The sequence below is a fragment of the Heliconius melpomene genome, chromosome 13 (assembly GCF_056956725.1).
Source record: "Heliconius melpomene rosina isolate 202511_hmr_F chromosome 13, ASM5695672v1, whole genome shotgun sequence".
Lineage (NCBI taxonomy): Eukaryota > Metazoa > Arthropoda > Insecta > Lepidoptera > Nymphalidae > Heliconius > Heliconius melpomene.
In genome coordinates, this window is record NC_140401.1 from 6,278,227 (window position 1) to 6,292,495 (window position 14,269).

The 14,269-nt window shown below is 30.5% G+C and overlaps 1 protein-coding gene across 8 annotated transcripts in view; it reads right to left on the reverse strand.

Moving 5' to 3' along the window:
- The window catches only part of dnc (phosphodiesterase dunce), a 197,296-nt gene that overhangs the window by 131,115 nt on the left and 51,912 nt on the right, over positions 1-14,269 (reverse strand). Inside the window, exon 1 of one of the 8 annotated variants that reach the window (XM_085196729.1) lies at positions 5,706-5,834. The exons of 2 other annotated variants lie outside the window; for them this stretch is intronic. The gene's annotated coding sequence lies outside the window, so the exon portion shown is untranslated. Of the gene's footprint in view, positions 1-5,288; positions 5,658-5,684; positions 5,835-14,269 lie in introns of those variants that run through there. 5 more of the 8 variants (XM_085196731.1, XM_085196730.1, XM_085196732.1 and 2 more) reach the window with 5 other exon arrangements.

Below are 14,269 nucleotides of genomic sequence, written 5' to 3' on the forward strand. Positions count from 1 at the left end.
ATATTTAGTATTTTCTTTGTTTGTCCTCTGCGAGAACCCGCAATTAGAGTGGAATAGGTATGGACAGTATCATTAGAAAAAGCAATATGAGCGCGGACACTAATTTCAGTTACGGAACATAAAGCTGAAACGGTCTGTAACGTATGTATGCCGTGTTCGACACCATCAAAGCCCGGCTGGTTTACGGCGTGACGCGTGACGCGTGCCATGTGGGATGCCATTTTACATCACTGACATTCACGCCCGAAGAAAACAAACATTTCTAGATTTTTTACAGTGCATATTAAATAAAATATGAATATTTAAAAAAATATATTATCTTAATATAACCTAAAACCTTATATAACATTTTATATCAGCGTACTTCAGAATTCTCATGCTCTGAATGCTTCTAACTTGTTATGTAAACCACGTCGGAGGAAAAGATTTTGATAATAAGAAAAAAAATATTTATGAGACTGGCATTTAAATATTAAATTGTCATTAGCAAAATTAAATATGTATTCATGCACTTCTAGTTTTAAATTATTATTATGTACTAATTAAAACAATGTAGGCAGAACCTATAGTTAAGACACTCCGTTCTCCATTTTCCGCCGAATCTACTGACTGGCATCTATGCGATATCAAAAAGATTGAATCTTATCATATTCTGCTCAGGTTCTGCTTTATACTATCTGATCGACTGTTATAGAAAGTTTAGTTATCTAGCTATCTAACTGGAACTAATATGAAAATGGTATGCATAACTTTAAGTTTTGAACTCAAACTTGCTCCTTTTAAATGTTGCCTAATTTATACATTTTGGGGCCTTGAGGCACAGTGAGTACTTTGATAGCCTTGATATAACAAGTTAGCCTTTGACATTCCCATTTAACCTCAAAGTACAGATGTTATCGATGTAGCTTTTTCGTTATCAGAGTTAAGTAACGATTTTATAGTTGTATTACAATGTCAAATTATGCTCGAAGTGGCGGTCGTAATTTTTAATTGCTATGTTTTGTGGAAATGTAATATATCAAAATATAGCTACTATTAGATAATAAATTATATTTCAATAATTATTAATTGTTTAATGCGGTCGAAGGCTTATCATATCTCATATAATTTTGTGCTAAGTAAAAATTTATATAATAATATATTAGGTACCTGGTACATACTATTTTATCATATTGCAAAGATAAGATGAAATGAGAAAAATGAGAAGAATGTACGTAAGAAATGAAGATAGTAAGTTTATTTGTTAGTTATAAAAGTAGTAAAGTATTTATTTATGTAAACAAAAGTTAATTAAAATATTGTGAATAAGATAAACTTAGGGAATTTTGTTAACGATATTAATTTATTAGTAAAACTGACATATTTTTAATTATTTCACATAGTTATTCAATAGAATTGAAATAAAATATTTTTTATTTATACTATCAGATATATATAAATATGTATTAATTTCGTTACACGTAAATATGTCCTAGACCATTATAACTTTTGGTGTGAAACTATGCAATTAACGAGAAAATTCGTAAAATAGAGTAATGCGAATTCTTCGATTAGTATCGGTTAAGGAAACTCGATTAAATTTCTGAGGCATGGAATTTCTTTAAGTAATATAAATTGATTGTTGTATAACACAACAAAGTTAGTATTTTCTTTGCGCTACGTATATAAATCATCATCAATACTTAAACATTGAAAATATTCCGCACGTGATATCTAGATTTCGGGAGAGCTTGGAGAACGGAGTGTCTTAACATTAAGGTAAAAAAAGAACAGGATTTTTTTGTTTATTACAGTTCCTTATTATTTAAATTTTAAACTATCTTATATAGTTGAGTGAATTTGTTTCACATATTCAGCAGAAAGTTTTACCACATACCATCGCTGGTGTTTCAAAGAATTGAATTACCTAAGTTTTTTTGCTTAAGTATGTGAAATAAAATATTTTGATAATTGCTTCATATGCTATCTCTGGTTTCACTTTCAGTAGCCATATTCGCACGTTATGCTTATTTGCATTGTGATCATTGTTATATTTGCCAACAGTGAAACTAAATATAAAAGTAGAAAAAGATCGTTAAGTATTACAAAATGTCTGCTTAGTAAGATATCAAACTATACCTATATACAGACACCGTAATAAATTTAATATAAATAGTTTACAAAAGGAATAAATAAAATATTTACTTTTCAAGTAAAAAAAAGTTCATATTCTATTTTAAAACTCGAAAGTAATACATATTTTTTTTATATTTACTCTGTCGTTAAATCTACTTAATCTGTAATTTACTTCACCCAATTAACAATTTTTTGTTTTGGAGAGTTTTAGATTCGTTGCTACATTCATTATAAGATTATATTACAAAGGTTGATAGGTACCTGATACGAGAAATTACTTGTAATTAGAACTACTTTTAAAATTAGTACATAACTTACACCCTCACAAAGCTCTGTTGGTATATTAAATACTAGCCACCCAGACGTGGCTTCGCCCGCTTAAGCTTTTTATTATATTATTTTTTTATTTATACTTACTTACTTTGGTATAATTGATTTTTTTCCAGTTATAAGACCTAGGCAGTATCTAGACTATATTGATTTTGAAATCAAATAGCAAAACTATAAGAAATAATAAAACGCTGACTTAACGAAAGTTATTGAGCGTGATTAGCATTTCTATCGACACAAAAATTCAAGATTTGGAACCTTCAGCCAAACTATACCTACGAAATAATGAAATGCCGCCATAGCAAAAGTTGTTTAGCGTGATAGGCATTTTTCATTGACATATAAATATCAATAGCAGAAACTTTTGACGAAGGATCACAGAAGACCAGCTTAAGCTTAAAAAAATAAAAAAAATGGCACATAAGCATAGGCCAATTCTTGTGGTAGGCAATTTTTTCGTTAAGAAAAATCATTGATAAAAATGGCCTTTGTAGCGCACTATGACAGCGACTGACTGCAAAGAGAATGCTCATTAATTCAATATTAACTGGGAAGAATAGTTATATTTCAATTGTTTTTCATATATTCCGAAAAGAAATAAACTCAGCCGAAAAAAAAACGATTAAACAATCTCTCAAAATGTTGGCTCTAAATTTTAATCATGTAGTAATAGCACGTAGTAAATGGAAGTAGTAGGGAAATGGTAATAGAGACCACCCAATAGCCACAGCCGCAGGCGGCCACCAGTCCATAATAAATAAAATACTAATTGACTGATTAGATTAGCCGGCAGTAGAGGTTCGACTAAGTAGATATATGTTATATATAAGCATTACAATGAAGAACGAAATCATTTGTTTATTATCACAAAACATAAATTTATTCTTGTATATCGTCAAAATCTATTCAGTATTTTGCGAAACCTAAACAAAGGAAAGGCAAATATGACTGACAGATCTATATATATTGACAGTTTACTCGTCTAGAATGTAGAGTCTACATGAATCGAGCTATTATATACAAGAACTAATATCGACGTGAGTATTGAAATAACTAAGATTTTTTTAACTCTCAAGGGTGTGTAAAATAGAATAACGACTAAAAAACATTATAGCGAACGAAGCTTTAGCAGGCACTTAGTAAATTAGTCTATTTATTATCTACTTAATATTTTCATATTGTCGATAACAGACTAAGGATTTTGATAAAATTACTAGACAACACGCGGGGTTTTCAATGTAAACTAGAACAGTAAGCAATAAAATAAAATTTAAATTCCTATAATATAATTTAACTAAAATAATATCCTATAATTTAATTTAACTAAAACAATACTGTACCAGCAACAAAATAGATAGAACAAATAAGAGGGGCACAAATAACGGTTAAATTAACTTAACAATAGTTTTACGTCTATTTAATGTTGACTTCAAATGTAAATAATATTAATAATTAGAACTGGTTCAGAAAATATTATCCTCGTTAACTTTTATAAGGTGAGTAACCTACGTTTCTTAACTAGAAGTCACATAAAAGTAATATCTAGCGCATTACTATATTTTACTACATACAAATTAATATATATAATTTTATTTAAAATATTAATTATTTATTTATTTCAAAAAAAAACTAAATAAATTTAAAGCATTTAAAATAATAAATTTCACAATGGATCAATCCACTGGTATTCAATTTTTAATTGCAATAAATTTTGCATAAATGTTTACAATATAGGTACTAAAACAATCTATAGATTCAGTCAGGCTAGAATAAGTGCGGCTTCGGATTTCGCCACTTGGAAGAATTGCGTGATAGGGATATCACACAATGCTTCCAAGTGGAAAATATGACTCATATATTACCTTCCTTCTCTTCGCCTGTCCGCAAAATGAGGGGAATGTGTGAAGATAAAAAACTTACTCGTTACACATTTTACTAACATAAATACTGAATATATAACATAGCAGGTAAAAAAGGGGTGAATATTATATGTTGTAAGTGGCGAGATATTCGCTGATAGGGATCAGTTGTAATGTTAAAACGTAAACATGTCGCTTAGGTAAAATCGTGACGGGACTCTCAAGATTCTAGTGTGAAGGAACTTTACCCGCGTGATATATAGCCATTTGCACGAAGACTTCAATTTGAGAATAAAATCTATAATTTAAATGTCCATGTTAATTTCGATGATAAAATTTTATTGTTCATAAAATAGCCGTTGTTTTTATGATGGCATTTTTTATTATATGTAATACTATAAAAAATATAAGTGACCTAAGTACATCGATTTTATTGTCATATGCGTAATATCATCCTACTAATATTCAAAATGTGAAAGTTTCCGAGGATGAATGTTTGGTCCACTGTCACACAAAAACTACTGAACGGATTTAGATGAAACTTTCAAATAATATAGCTTATACATCAGACAAACACATAGGATACAGTTTATGTAAAGATTTTGTATAGTTTGTCTATAATATAACAATAAATTTAAGCGGACAAAGCCGCGTGTAGGCAGCTTGTAAATATAAATAAATGTTTACAAAAGCAAGAGAAGTTTTTCCATTCATTGACAATAATTATAATGAAATATTGCTTAACTAAGGTGTGTGCCATTATGTTAATCATTGTATCGCCTGTTACAGTCATGTTATTGTCTCTAAATGGGTTGGAAGTTATATAGTATTATTATACTCTAAAACCTACCTACCCCCGTTATTACGTGTCAGGAATTATAATAGGGTTGATTGTATGTATATAAGCTTTGCTCTTTATATAGATAAAATTATTTAATAATAATATACAATTACTACGATACATTCCATTGTTTTTGTCCTCACCGTCAAGGTCAATTAGCTATGCGTTTGTAAACACAAACCGGATTGAAGAGCTCCCATCAAATTTGTCGTATCCATTGTGTCACATATATAATAACTAAATGAACACCGGTTAACTTTAACAGCAGTTTCCTGCTTCTAAAACTAAAACGTTAAAGTTGGCGCGCCAACCGCAAAAACAGTATACACACGCGCTGCAACAATTATCCTCTCGAACGGTGTGATTTCTTCAAGAAAAAACTACACAAAAAACACCGTAACTTCAAGGTTTCGAATTTTAACTACACATTCCATTTATGCCGTACGCACTCGAAAACAAAACCAAAACCGCGTAAGTGATAGTAAATAATATATAATAAACAATAGAGCGCCGGTCGTGCCCCGAGCGGTACTAATTACTAATCGGCCGCTATCAGAAACCGTATATAGTTGAGTGACATTTCGTATGCATGTGCCTCCAACGAGGTGCGAGGTGCGCGCCGCGGGAGGCAGCGCGCTCACTCGCGGTTAAAAGAGGACTGTGGGACCGGCACTGGCTGAGCCATCCGCTGTGTGGAGACGGTCCCCCGCTGTGCTGGGGGACGCACCGACCTGGAACATCCCTCGCGCATAAATAACTCAAATCTTTGAAACTGCTAGCGATAGTTGGCTACTTCAAGCCTTACTTGTAACGTCACCTCTTATGGGGCCTGGGAAGACATCGTCTATGTCGTATTCTAATTAACATTAATAAATAGACGACAGAAGCATATAACAAATCGATGTTTCGATAACGCGTTTGATAAGGACAAGTGCACTTTATACAATGCGATGATAACGACCAGTGTTGCTTTTTATGTTGTAGTTATATTTATTAGTGATTATGTTCTATTTTCATGGTAAACTGCTTTTTTATGGTAATTAACGTTTTGATTATATATAATGATATGTATTTCCTTATAGAAATTTCCTATAAACATTAAGTATATTATTCAAATCTATTTCTTTCATGCTCTGCGAATACGGGACGTTACGTGGTACGTGCTCGGGTAGGCATCTAATAAAATTTAATCGCAAATTTTGCAGCGTATGGGAGTAATTTTGATGACTTTAGTTATTTTTTTAAGCTTTAATGTATAATATTGCAATGCTATACACAATTTATAGACAAAACATTTATTATACACAATTTACTATAACAATATATTATATTCATAAAAGATAGAAAATACATTGTTATTTAATATGTAAGAACACAAGCCGAAGCCATGAGCAGTGGTCAGTAATGTAATATAACTTACTAAGCTAATAGATATTCTTTAAACAATGTTTAATAATATTATGGTTAAGTTACACGGAATATCTGTTTTTAGTTATTAAATGTCATTCATATGAAACTTAATGCAAAATTACAAACATTCAGCATAGCCACGATAGAAGTATTGACGTCGCTGCAAAAAGTAGCTGTGTATATCGTTATATAATACCTAATTCTCTAAATTAAATTACTTTGTGTACGAGAAGCAAAGAAAAATGTTGTTATAAACGTAACATTACAAATATAATTAGAAGTAAACGGTATACAAACATTGAATATAATGAATGTAATTTTAATGGAGGATTTACATATAATTTTAATAAATAATAATCTTAATATTAACTTTATAATTTATGCTAAATACTAAGTTTGATATTACTTTACTATATTTTATTTGGTTATTTAATTTCGACATTAATGAATTGGTGTGCTATGAGTATGTCATTAGAGAACGCATATTTTTTCACGCTATATCCCGCATGTAGCAGGATAAGCAGAGGGAACCTAGTATTAAGACACTCCGCTTCCCACTATTCCAACTCCACTATATTTCGTGATAAGTGGCGGATATCCACGCCGCCCTTTGCCTCGACACCATAGAAAAGATTTTTATTTTTGACTCTATAACTAGAGTTAAATGTCGGACCACTATGCACTAGTAATATTATATAGGCTTCACAAGCAAATCGATATTTAATTTTCTTGCAAGTTTCATCCTATATCTTTCTCAATTCATTATTTTCCGTATTTTCGGTATTTTCCGTATTTTCCACGTGCAGAAATCATTTCAGAGCACTTCACTTGAGTCTTGCGATCGCGCTTTGTTTCAAACGCTATCTTTTAGGTACACAATACGTAAAGGTTCCTCTGTTCGTATTATTTACAAAGCGATAACTTCTAGTATAGGGATGTTGACTGTGTTCAAATAAAAATATAACTTTGTCGTGAGGCGGTGCCGTAGATATACATAATATATATACAAAAATCCATGAACAATTTTAAAAAACCTTGTTAAAAATTTATAATTGTTTTTACTACTTTATAAAATTTACTTTTTACTTAACAACGAAAATTTAATTGAAGCTCTCAAAATGTCAATACACAGGGAGATGAAAGAAGAGTAAGTTATTTGTTTTTTAATCAATTAAAATAAACTATTATAAAAACATAAATAATAAATTATTTTTAAAGTACAATACGTACAGGGATCTCTGTAAGCTAAACAAAACCATCAACATTAGAAAGTCTTATTAAGAAAATAAAAATATTTCTTTCATAATGTTAATGAGTTTGAAACAGTAGATACATATATTTTATACTAGCGGCCGGCCCGCGACATGGCCTGCTTGAATTATACGATTATTTATTTATTATCATTTAAATGTTTGGTTAGTGTATTTATTACGTGGAAGGTAGGTATTCGGTCGCAATAAAAGTGACGAAATTCCAATCTCGCCGAAATTTCGGGATAAAAATAAGCTAATTTTTCTTCACAAAAAGATAGACAGACAGATAAAAATTTTTAAATAAACGATTTATAATTTCTATTTGTCCGTAAAAGAATGGAAAAGTCAGTTTAACGGACAAACAAATAGACAGACAACCAAACAAACATTTTAAAATTGTTTGTTTGTGTTTTAACTATATGCCCTTAAAAAACAGTTGTTTTGAAATAACAGACCGATATTGTAATTCGATTTATTTTTTAAATTTGCTTTAAAAGCGCTTACGTAACAAAAATATATTTTTATATATTTGATGTATGATATACTCAAATCTACGGTCCCATGGTAAAAAAAGAGAATATTTCGACACTACAAAAGGAATCAAAAGTAATAGGGTACTTCTGGTTGACTTAGAAATGAAATTTGGCAACTAACATGTGGAGGTAGTACTAGATCAGGAAAAAATCTGTAAATTACATTTTTGGTTAAATTCTAAAAATTAATAGCCTTAAAAGAAGCGAAATTTGGTATTAAAGCCGCTAGTTCAAGTGAGGTATCAGATGAAAAGGGTTCTGGCTAAGCTTAGCTTGAATTTCAGAAAAAGCTGGAGACCTGACTACTTCTCGCATATAGCGAGATTTTCGTTTTAGAGACGTTGCCTATGTGGATATAATCCAACCCAACAGCTTATCGTGCCAGACGGGTACAATAGAAATAAATAAAATGGAAATATTCTTTAAGTTGTTGATCTCTTAAATATCGCGTTCACACTTAAAGCTTTTAATAAATAAAATAATAATTAAAGGCCAGTCGTGGTGCAGGGGCACAAAGTGTGACCGTGACTGGTTGTGGGTTCGATCTCCTCCTCCAATTCGAGAAAATGAAATATTTATTTAAATGTATATTTTCATTTCTTCGCTTTGGTGTCGAGGCGAAGCGCGGTGTTGGATTTCGTCACTCACTACGCAATCCCTTCAGAATTCGGGGGAATGTGAGGAACGGAGTACCTTAATATTAGGTTCCCTCTGCCTACCCTGATGTGTACGGGATACAGCGTGAAGCTGATTTATTTTTAAACTCCTTAAGATTTGTATTATAACGTGACCTCAATTTCGTCACCTAAAATTACACTAAATAAGTTTAAAGAGTTACGTAAAGTAAAGTTAAGAAACAGCTGATGGCTCGTCGAACAGTAAACAATATATGAACTGGTTCAGTAATATTTACACTCTCATTAGCATGTCATTAGCGACTGTAGCGAACTGAATAGAAAGCTAGTTACGCCCTGCCTTGTCTAAACCATACTTGCGTGGTTGTGCACTCTACTACAAAGAAACACTATTCTATATTCATTTATATGTACTTGTAATATTGTTAACAAATTCATGTAAAAGAGGGTGGATGTGGGTGAAAATAACTATAAAAGCAATGGAATTGTGTCAATCCCGCGCGGTGACGCTGTCAAGACCAGTCCAGGTCAACAGCAATAAAGTCGAGTCGAAAAAAAAAGTCAATCGGGGGCACTTCCTTGTAGGCAACGGCCCTGATTGGAAGGAAATTCGTGTGAAGTATCGTTATTGGGTGATACATATAATTTATTGCAATTACATAGAATATTTCCGAATAATTTAGAAACATAAAAGATATGTGCTTTTATCTTGTTTTTTTTTAAACGTTAACACTTCTATAAGAGGATATTATCATTAAAGACTAAAATATAATTTCTTTTTTATTATTGTCATAATATATACTGGAATTTACATTTTATGAACCATTTTAAAATTCACGAGAACTAAGATGAATGTCAAGTGCTTATACAAAAAGCAAATATAGAAACAAACGCTAGTAGCGCAGCATGGCAACAGCCTTCTCTTTCATATAAAAGATTCTTTTTCAAGAAAAAGTGTCAGATGGGATAAAAAAAATATATGAAATCATCAAGAAATCCCGCAAATCGCATAATTTATTTTCACTTCAGCGAGCTACGTTGATTAATATCCAAACATAAATATTTCATTGGTGACAATGATAAATTGTTAGGTAAAATGTACCATATTCAGCAATTTGGAGACAATAATGAAATGACTGTTATACAGAATTCAAATTGGTATTTACATGTGAGTAACTAAAATTTTTAACAGGTCTCTTAAAATGTATTAAAAAGTGAGAAATATTATTATTCTTTAAATCAAATAGTATCTTTTATTAAATGCTATGGAAAGGCTTGGAAACATATGGAAGAACAGAAAAACCACCATGATCACTAAAGTGCAAATGATTCGAACTCTTGTTTCCCCATTTTTTTTATATATCGCTGAGACATGGAGCTTGCCGGAAACGGAAAAGAAAAAGGTTGAAGCACTGGAGATATTGTGCTGGAAACAGACGTTTGAGATATCATGGACAGAATTACGTTCAAAAGTGTCTATACTCCAAGAACTTTGCGTCAAAGAACGACTAAAAGCTATTATAGAAAGTATTGTAGGCTATGGCGGGTTTACATTCTTAAGTTTTTCAGTCAAATCTCCAGAAAAGAAAACGACTGCATAGAACTGCTCGTGGTGCAGGGCAGAATAGAGGGTACCAGACCACGCGGTAGATCGTCCCCGCGATGGGAGTAGATGGGAGAATTGCATGAGTGCACTAGAATGAGGACCAACAGAACGAAATGGCGTGAAACTGTGGTAAGAATAACAAAAGCCAATAACGTGACTACATGATGGCCACGACCGCTCTGTCAAGACCGTAACGACCGAGAAGATAATCTTTTATTATTTGCCGCTTTTCAACAAGATAAATGCTTTACTCGTTATTGTTATAGTGATTATTAACATACCTAGTAAAACATGTTTATTATTATTTTTTTAATTTCACGCTGTATCCCTAGCGTGTCAGAGGTAGATAAACGTCAAAGTACGCCGAGTATCGAATTCGCGTGAAGCGAAGGACTGAACGTCTTGACTCTTTAAGTTTACACTGAAAAAAAGTAAATGAATCTGACATTGATGACATGCACATTAAAATTATAATGACAAAGAGTTTATTTGGTTAAAGGCACGTACCCCAGGAACTGCAGTTCCGAATAAAAAAAATCTTTTTGGCAGAGAAGTAATTCTATATTAAAAAAATAATATGGTATGGTCAAAGGTATGTCGGGGACTTATAATGTGGCATATGCCATACACTATTAAAATTTTTCATTATTTCTATTGACCGCGGGGGCGACGCCGCAGGAAAAAGCTAGTGATAAATAATATAAAACAAAGTCCGCATATGTCCTTGAGTCGGCTTCCTTGCTTACATCTTGCGAGACGTGCCACAATGTTTGTAGATCATCAGAGTGGTTAAGGATATCTTTCAAAACAAAAAAACATGCACAATGTGCATTATTAAATTTATTCAAAGCGTCTTATATTACGTATATTTTTTTGGTTAGGTTTTTCTGTATTACGAATTCAGTAAATATTTCGATAAAATAAAATGTATTATATGACATACATATTTGTATAAAATAATAGTTTTAAAAATCGAAGCAAAACGAATTATTATTTCGTCATCTTTAATGTATCTAAAATATGGTTAATGTTTTAGAAGGATAAAGAGAATTATAAATTAAACAAGGGTAAATACAAGGGCAGTTCACGTGTATTATATTATTTAGTCTGTCAAAACTATTAATTTAATCAGTTGACTTACCTTCGTAGGCAACAGGCGATAGACTTATAATCATTTTAGCAGCGCTTTTACATCGTAGTATCAGAACTTACCTGAAATAAAAAAAAGAGTTTTTATATTAAGTTGCTATTAATAAATTATTCTCCCCTTTATTAATATACTTTTAATATTTATACACCCTATAAAAAGATAAAGATAACACAACTTTACTCACAAATAAAGTATGTTATTCTGTTAAAAATACTTGACGGTATATTTATGTATTAGTATATATGTGCATAAATGAAAAGAGCGAGTTGAGATGACGTCATAAAAGGTTCAATAAATAAGAAAAACTGGTACGACATTAATCCGTAATGATCCCCCGAATCTGTTTCTAAATCCGCAAAGGGACGTAAATTATACAAACGTCCACCCTTAAATGTTTTTCGATACTTTTCATCCAACTTTTGTGTACTGTAAACGTATTAATTGTGGAACAGTAAAAGAAAAAGTGGCAATGACGACGAGGAGAATATAAAAAGAGGTATTAAAAAGTTGGCGATTCCGTAGTAGGAGCGCCGCGGGCTGCGCCGCCGTATCGACCGCCCGACGCTACGTACCCGAACTCCGGACCCTTGCACAAAAACTTTAACCATTCCTTCCTAATTCGAAGTTCAACAATGAATTTCAGGCTCTATTCATTATTGTTATAATAATGTTAAATATTAAAATACCTGTCTGTAATAAAAAAGCTTTTTATAACTTGTGATATCTACCTACAGTAATAATATGAGGAATGAGAAAATGTATTTATTAAGAAATATAAACTAATAATAATAAACTATTTATTTTTACAACGATATTTTTTCCACTTGGGATTTATATCCGTTAAATTATAAAATTTAAATCATGACGTACTCGTACAAATAAATGATAAAATAATATTTACAGTAAAATACTTTTTAATCTATACATTTGTTAAATTATAGTTACAATTGCGGTTCAAATACTACTAGGACGATTTTTCTGATCTGATTACATAAAAAAATATATCTCAATACGTAATATTTATAAATAAGTAAAGAATAAAAAGGAAAGTTTTTTTCAACATAATAAAATAAAAATAATAAATTCTATTATACACTCTGGACAATATTGCTGTACTATAGAAAAACTTATATTCGTCTGATAAGGTTAATATTATAATATATTTTTATTAACATGTAAGAGGTACTTTCTACTATTTAAAAAACGTAGACCGAAAATTGTGCATTATAATTATGCGAATTGAAAAGTTGTCAATGACAAATTTAGAGAGCAACATTTATGATAGAGCTAAAAATTATTAATTAATTTTTAAGTATCATTTTCAACAATATATTTTTTTAAATCTAATGAAAATGTAAATATAAGTAGGTACTATTATTGTTCATTTCAAAACATCATCTATAAAGAAATAATTAATAAATTTAAATATTTCTAATTTCTTAATTTAATTTAAATGAATTCAGATCTTTTATAATTTGCATCGAAGGTCTTCCAAGATTCTTGTCTTTTTAAAATAGCCATTATTAGCAAAGACATCTGAGAAAGTTTTTCCTTCAGCACTATACTTATTATATTGGAGAAAATTCTCGGAAGCTTGCCATCGTCCGCTTGTCATTTTTAATATACGATACGAAAGCGTGATATTTAACAGAATAAGCCACAACTGACACAAAAATGAGAACTACTTTTCAGCTTTATATCATCATCTACACAGACATAATTAACTATATGTATTAAAAACGGTTCTTTATTAGTGCTGTTTTAGTTTTGTGAAAATAAAAAATTTTATTTCTGAAAAGTATGTTTATTTAAGATGTGCAGGATTCAACTCTATGTAAAGATCTAATTGACTACGAATGTCAAACGTTGTTAGCTTAATATAAACTAAAAAATGCTTATTTTTTAATACCTATAAATATGTTAGTTGTTATTCTTTGTTACATTCATTGAAGTAAAATTTAAAATGTATTCTTAGTTAGAGATTGTACTTAAATAAAGTAATATAATCTCAGGAGTGGTCAGTGGTTAGCGGTCATTCCATCTAAAGTAGTACACATATTATATTACTTTATTTAGGTAAACCTCAATTATTTTTTATGTTTATGTATTAAAACATTAAACAAAATATATATTTCGACAAAAGAAATCCTAAAAAGATAAATAAGTAAAATTAAATGTAAAAAAACTTACATAATATAAAATTATAGATAAAATATAAAATTATAATTGTGTTGTCAAATATAATTTAAATACAACCAATTATTAAAAGTTTGACACACTTGTTTGTGTTTATTTCTACGTTTGAGTCATGAAATATGTATATATGAAACAAAACTTGTATGTATGACATTTACTTAAATTACTGTTCTCGTATTGTCTTGTTGGTACCTTGTTCAGAAATATTTAAATTTATTTAAATTCACTCATTTATTCAAAGTAATGCCCACATAGCGTCTGATTTTCAATGGAGTCAGAGTTGTCCAAAATCGAATTACTTGTTTTATAAAACATTTTTATATTGTAATTGTTTGTAATAT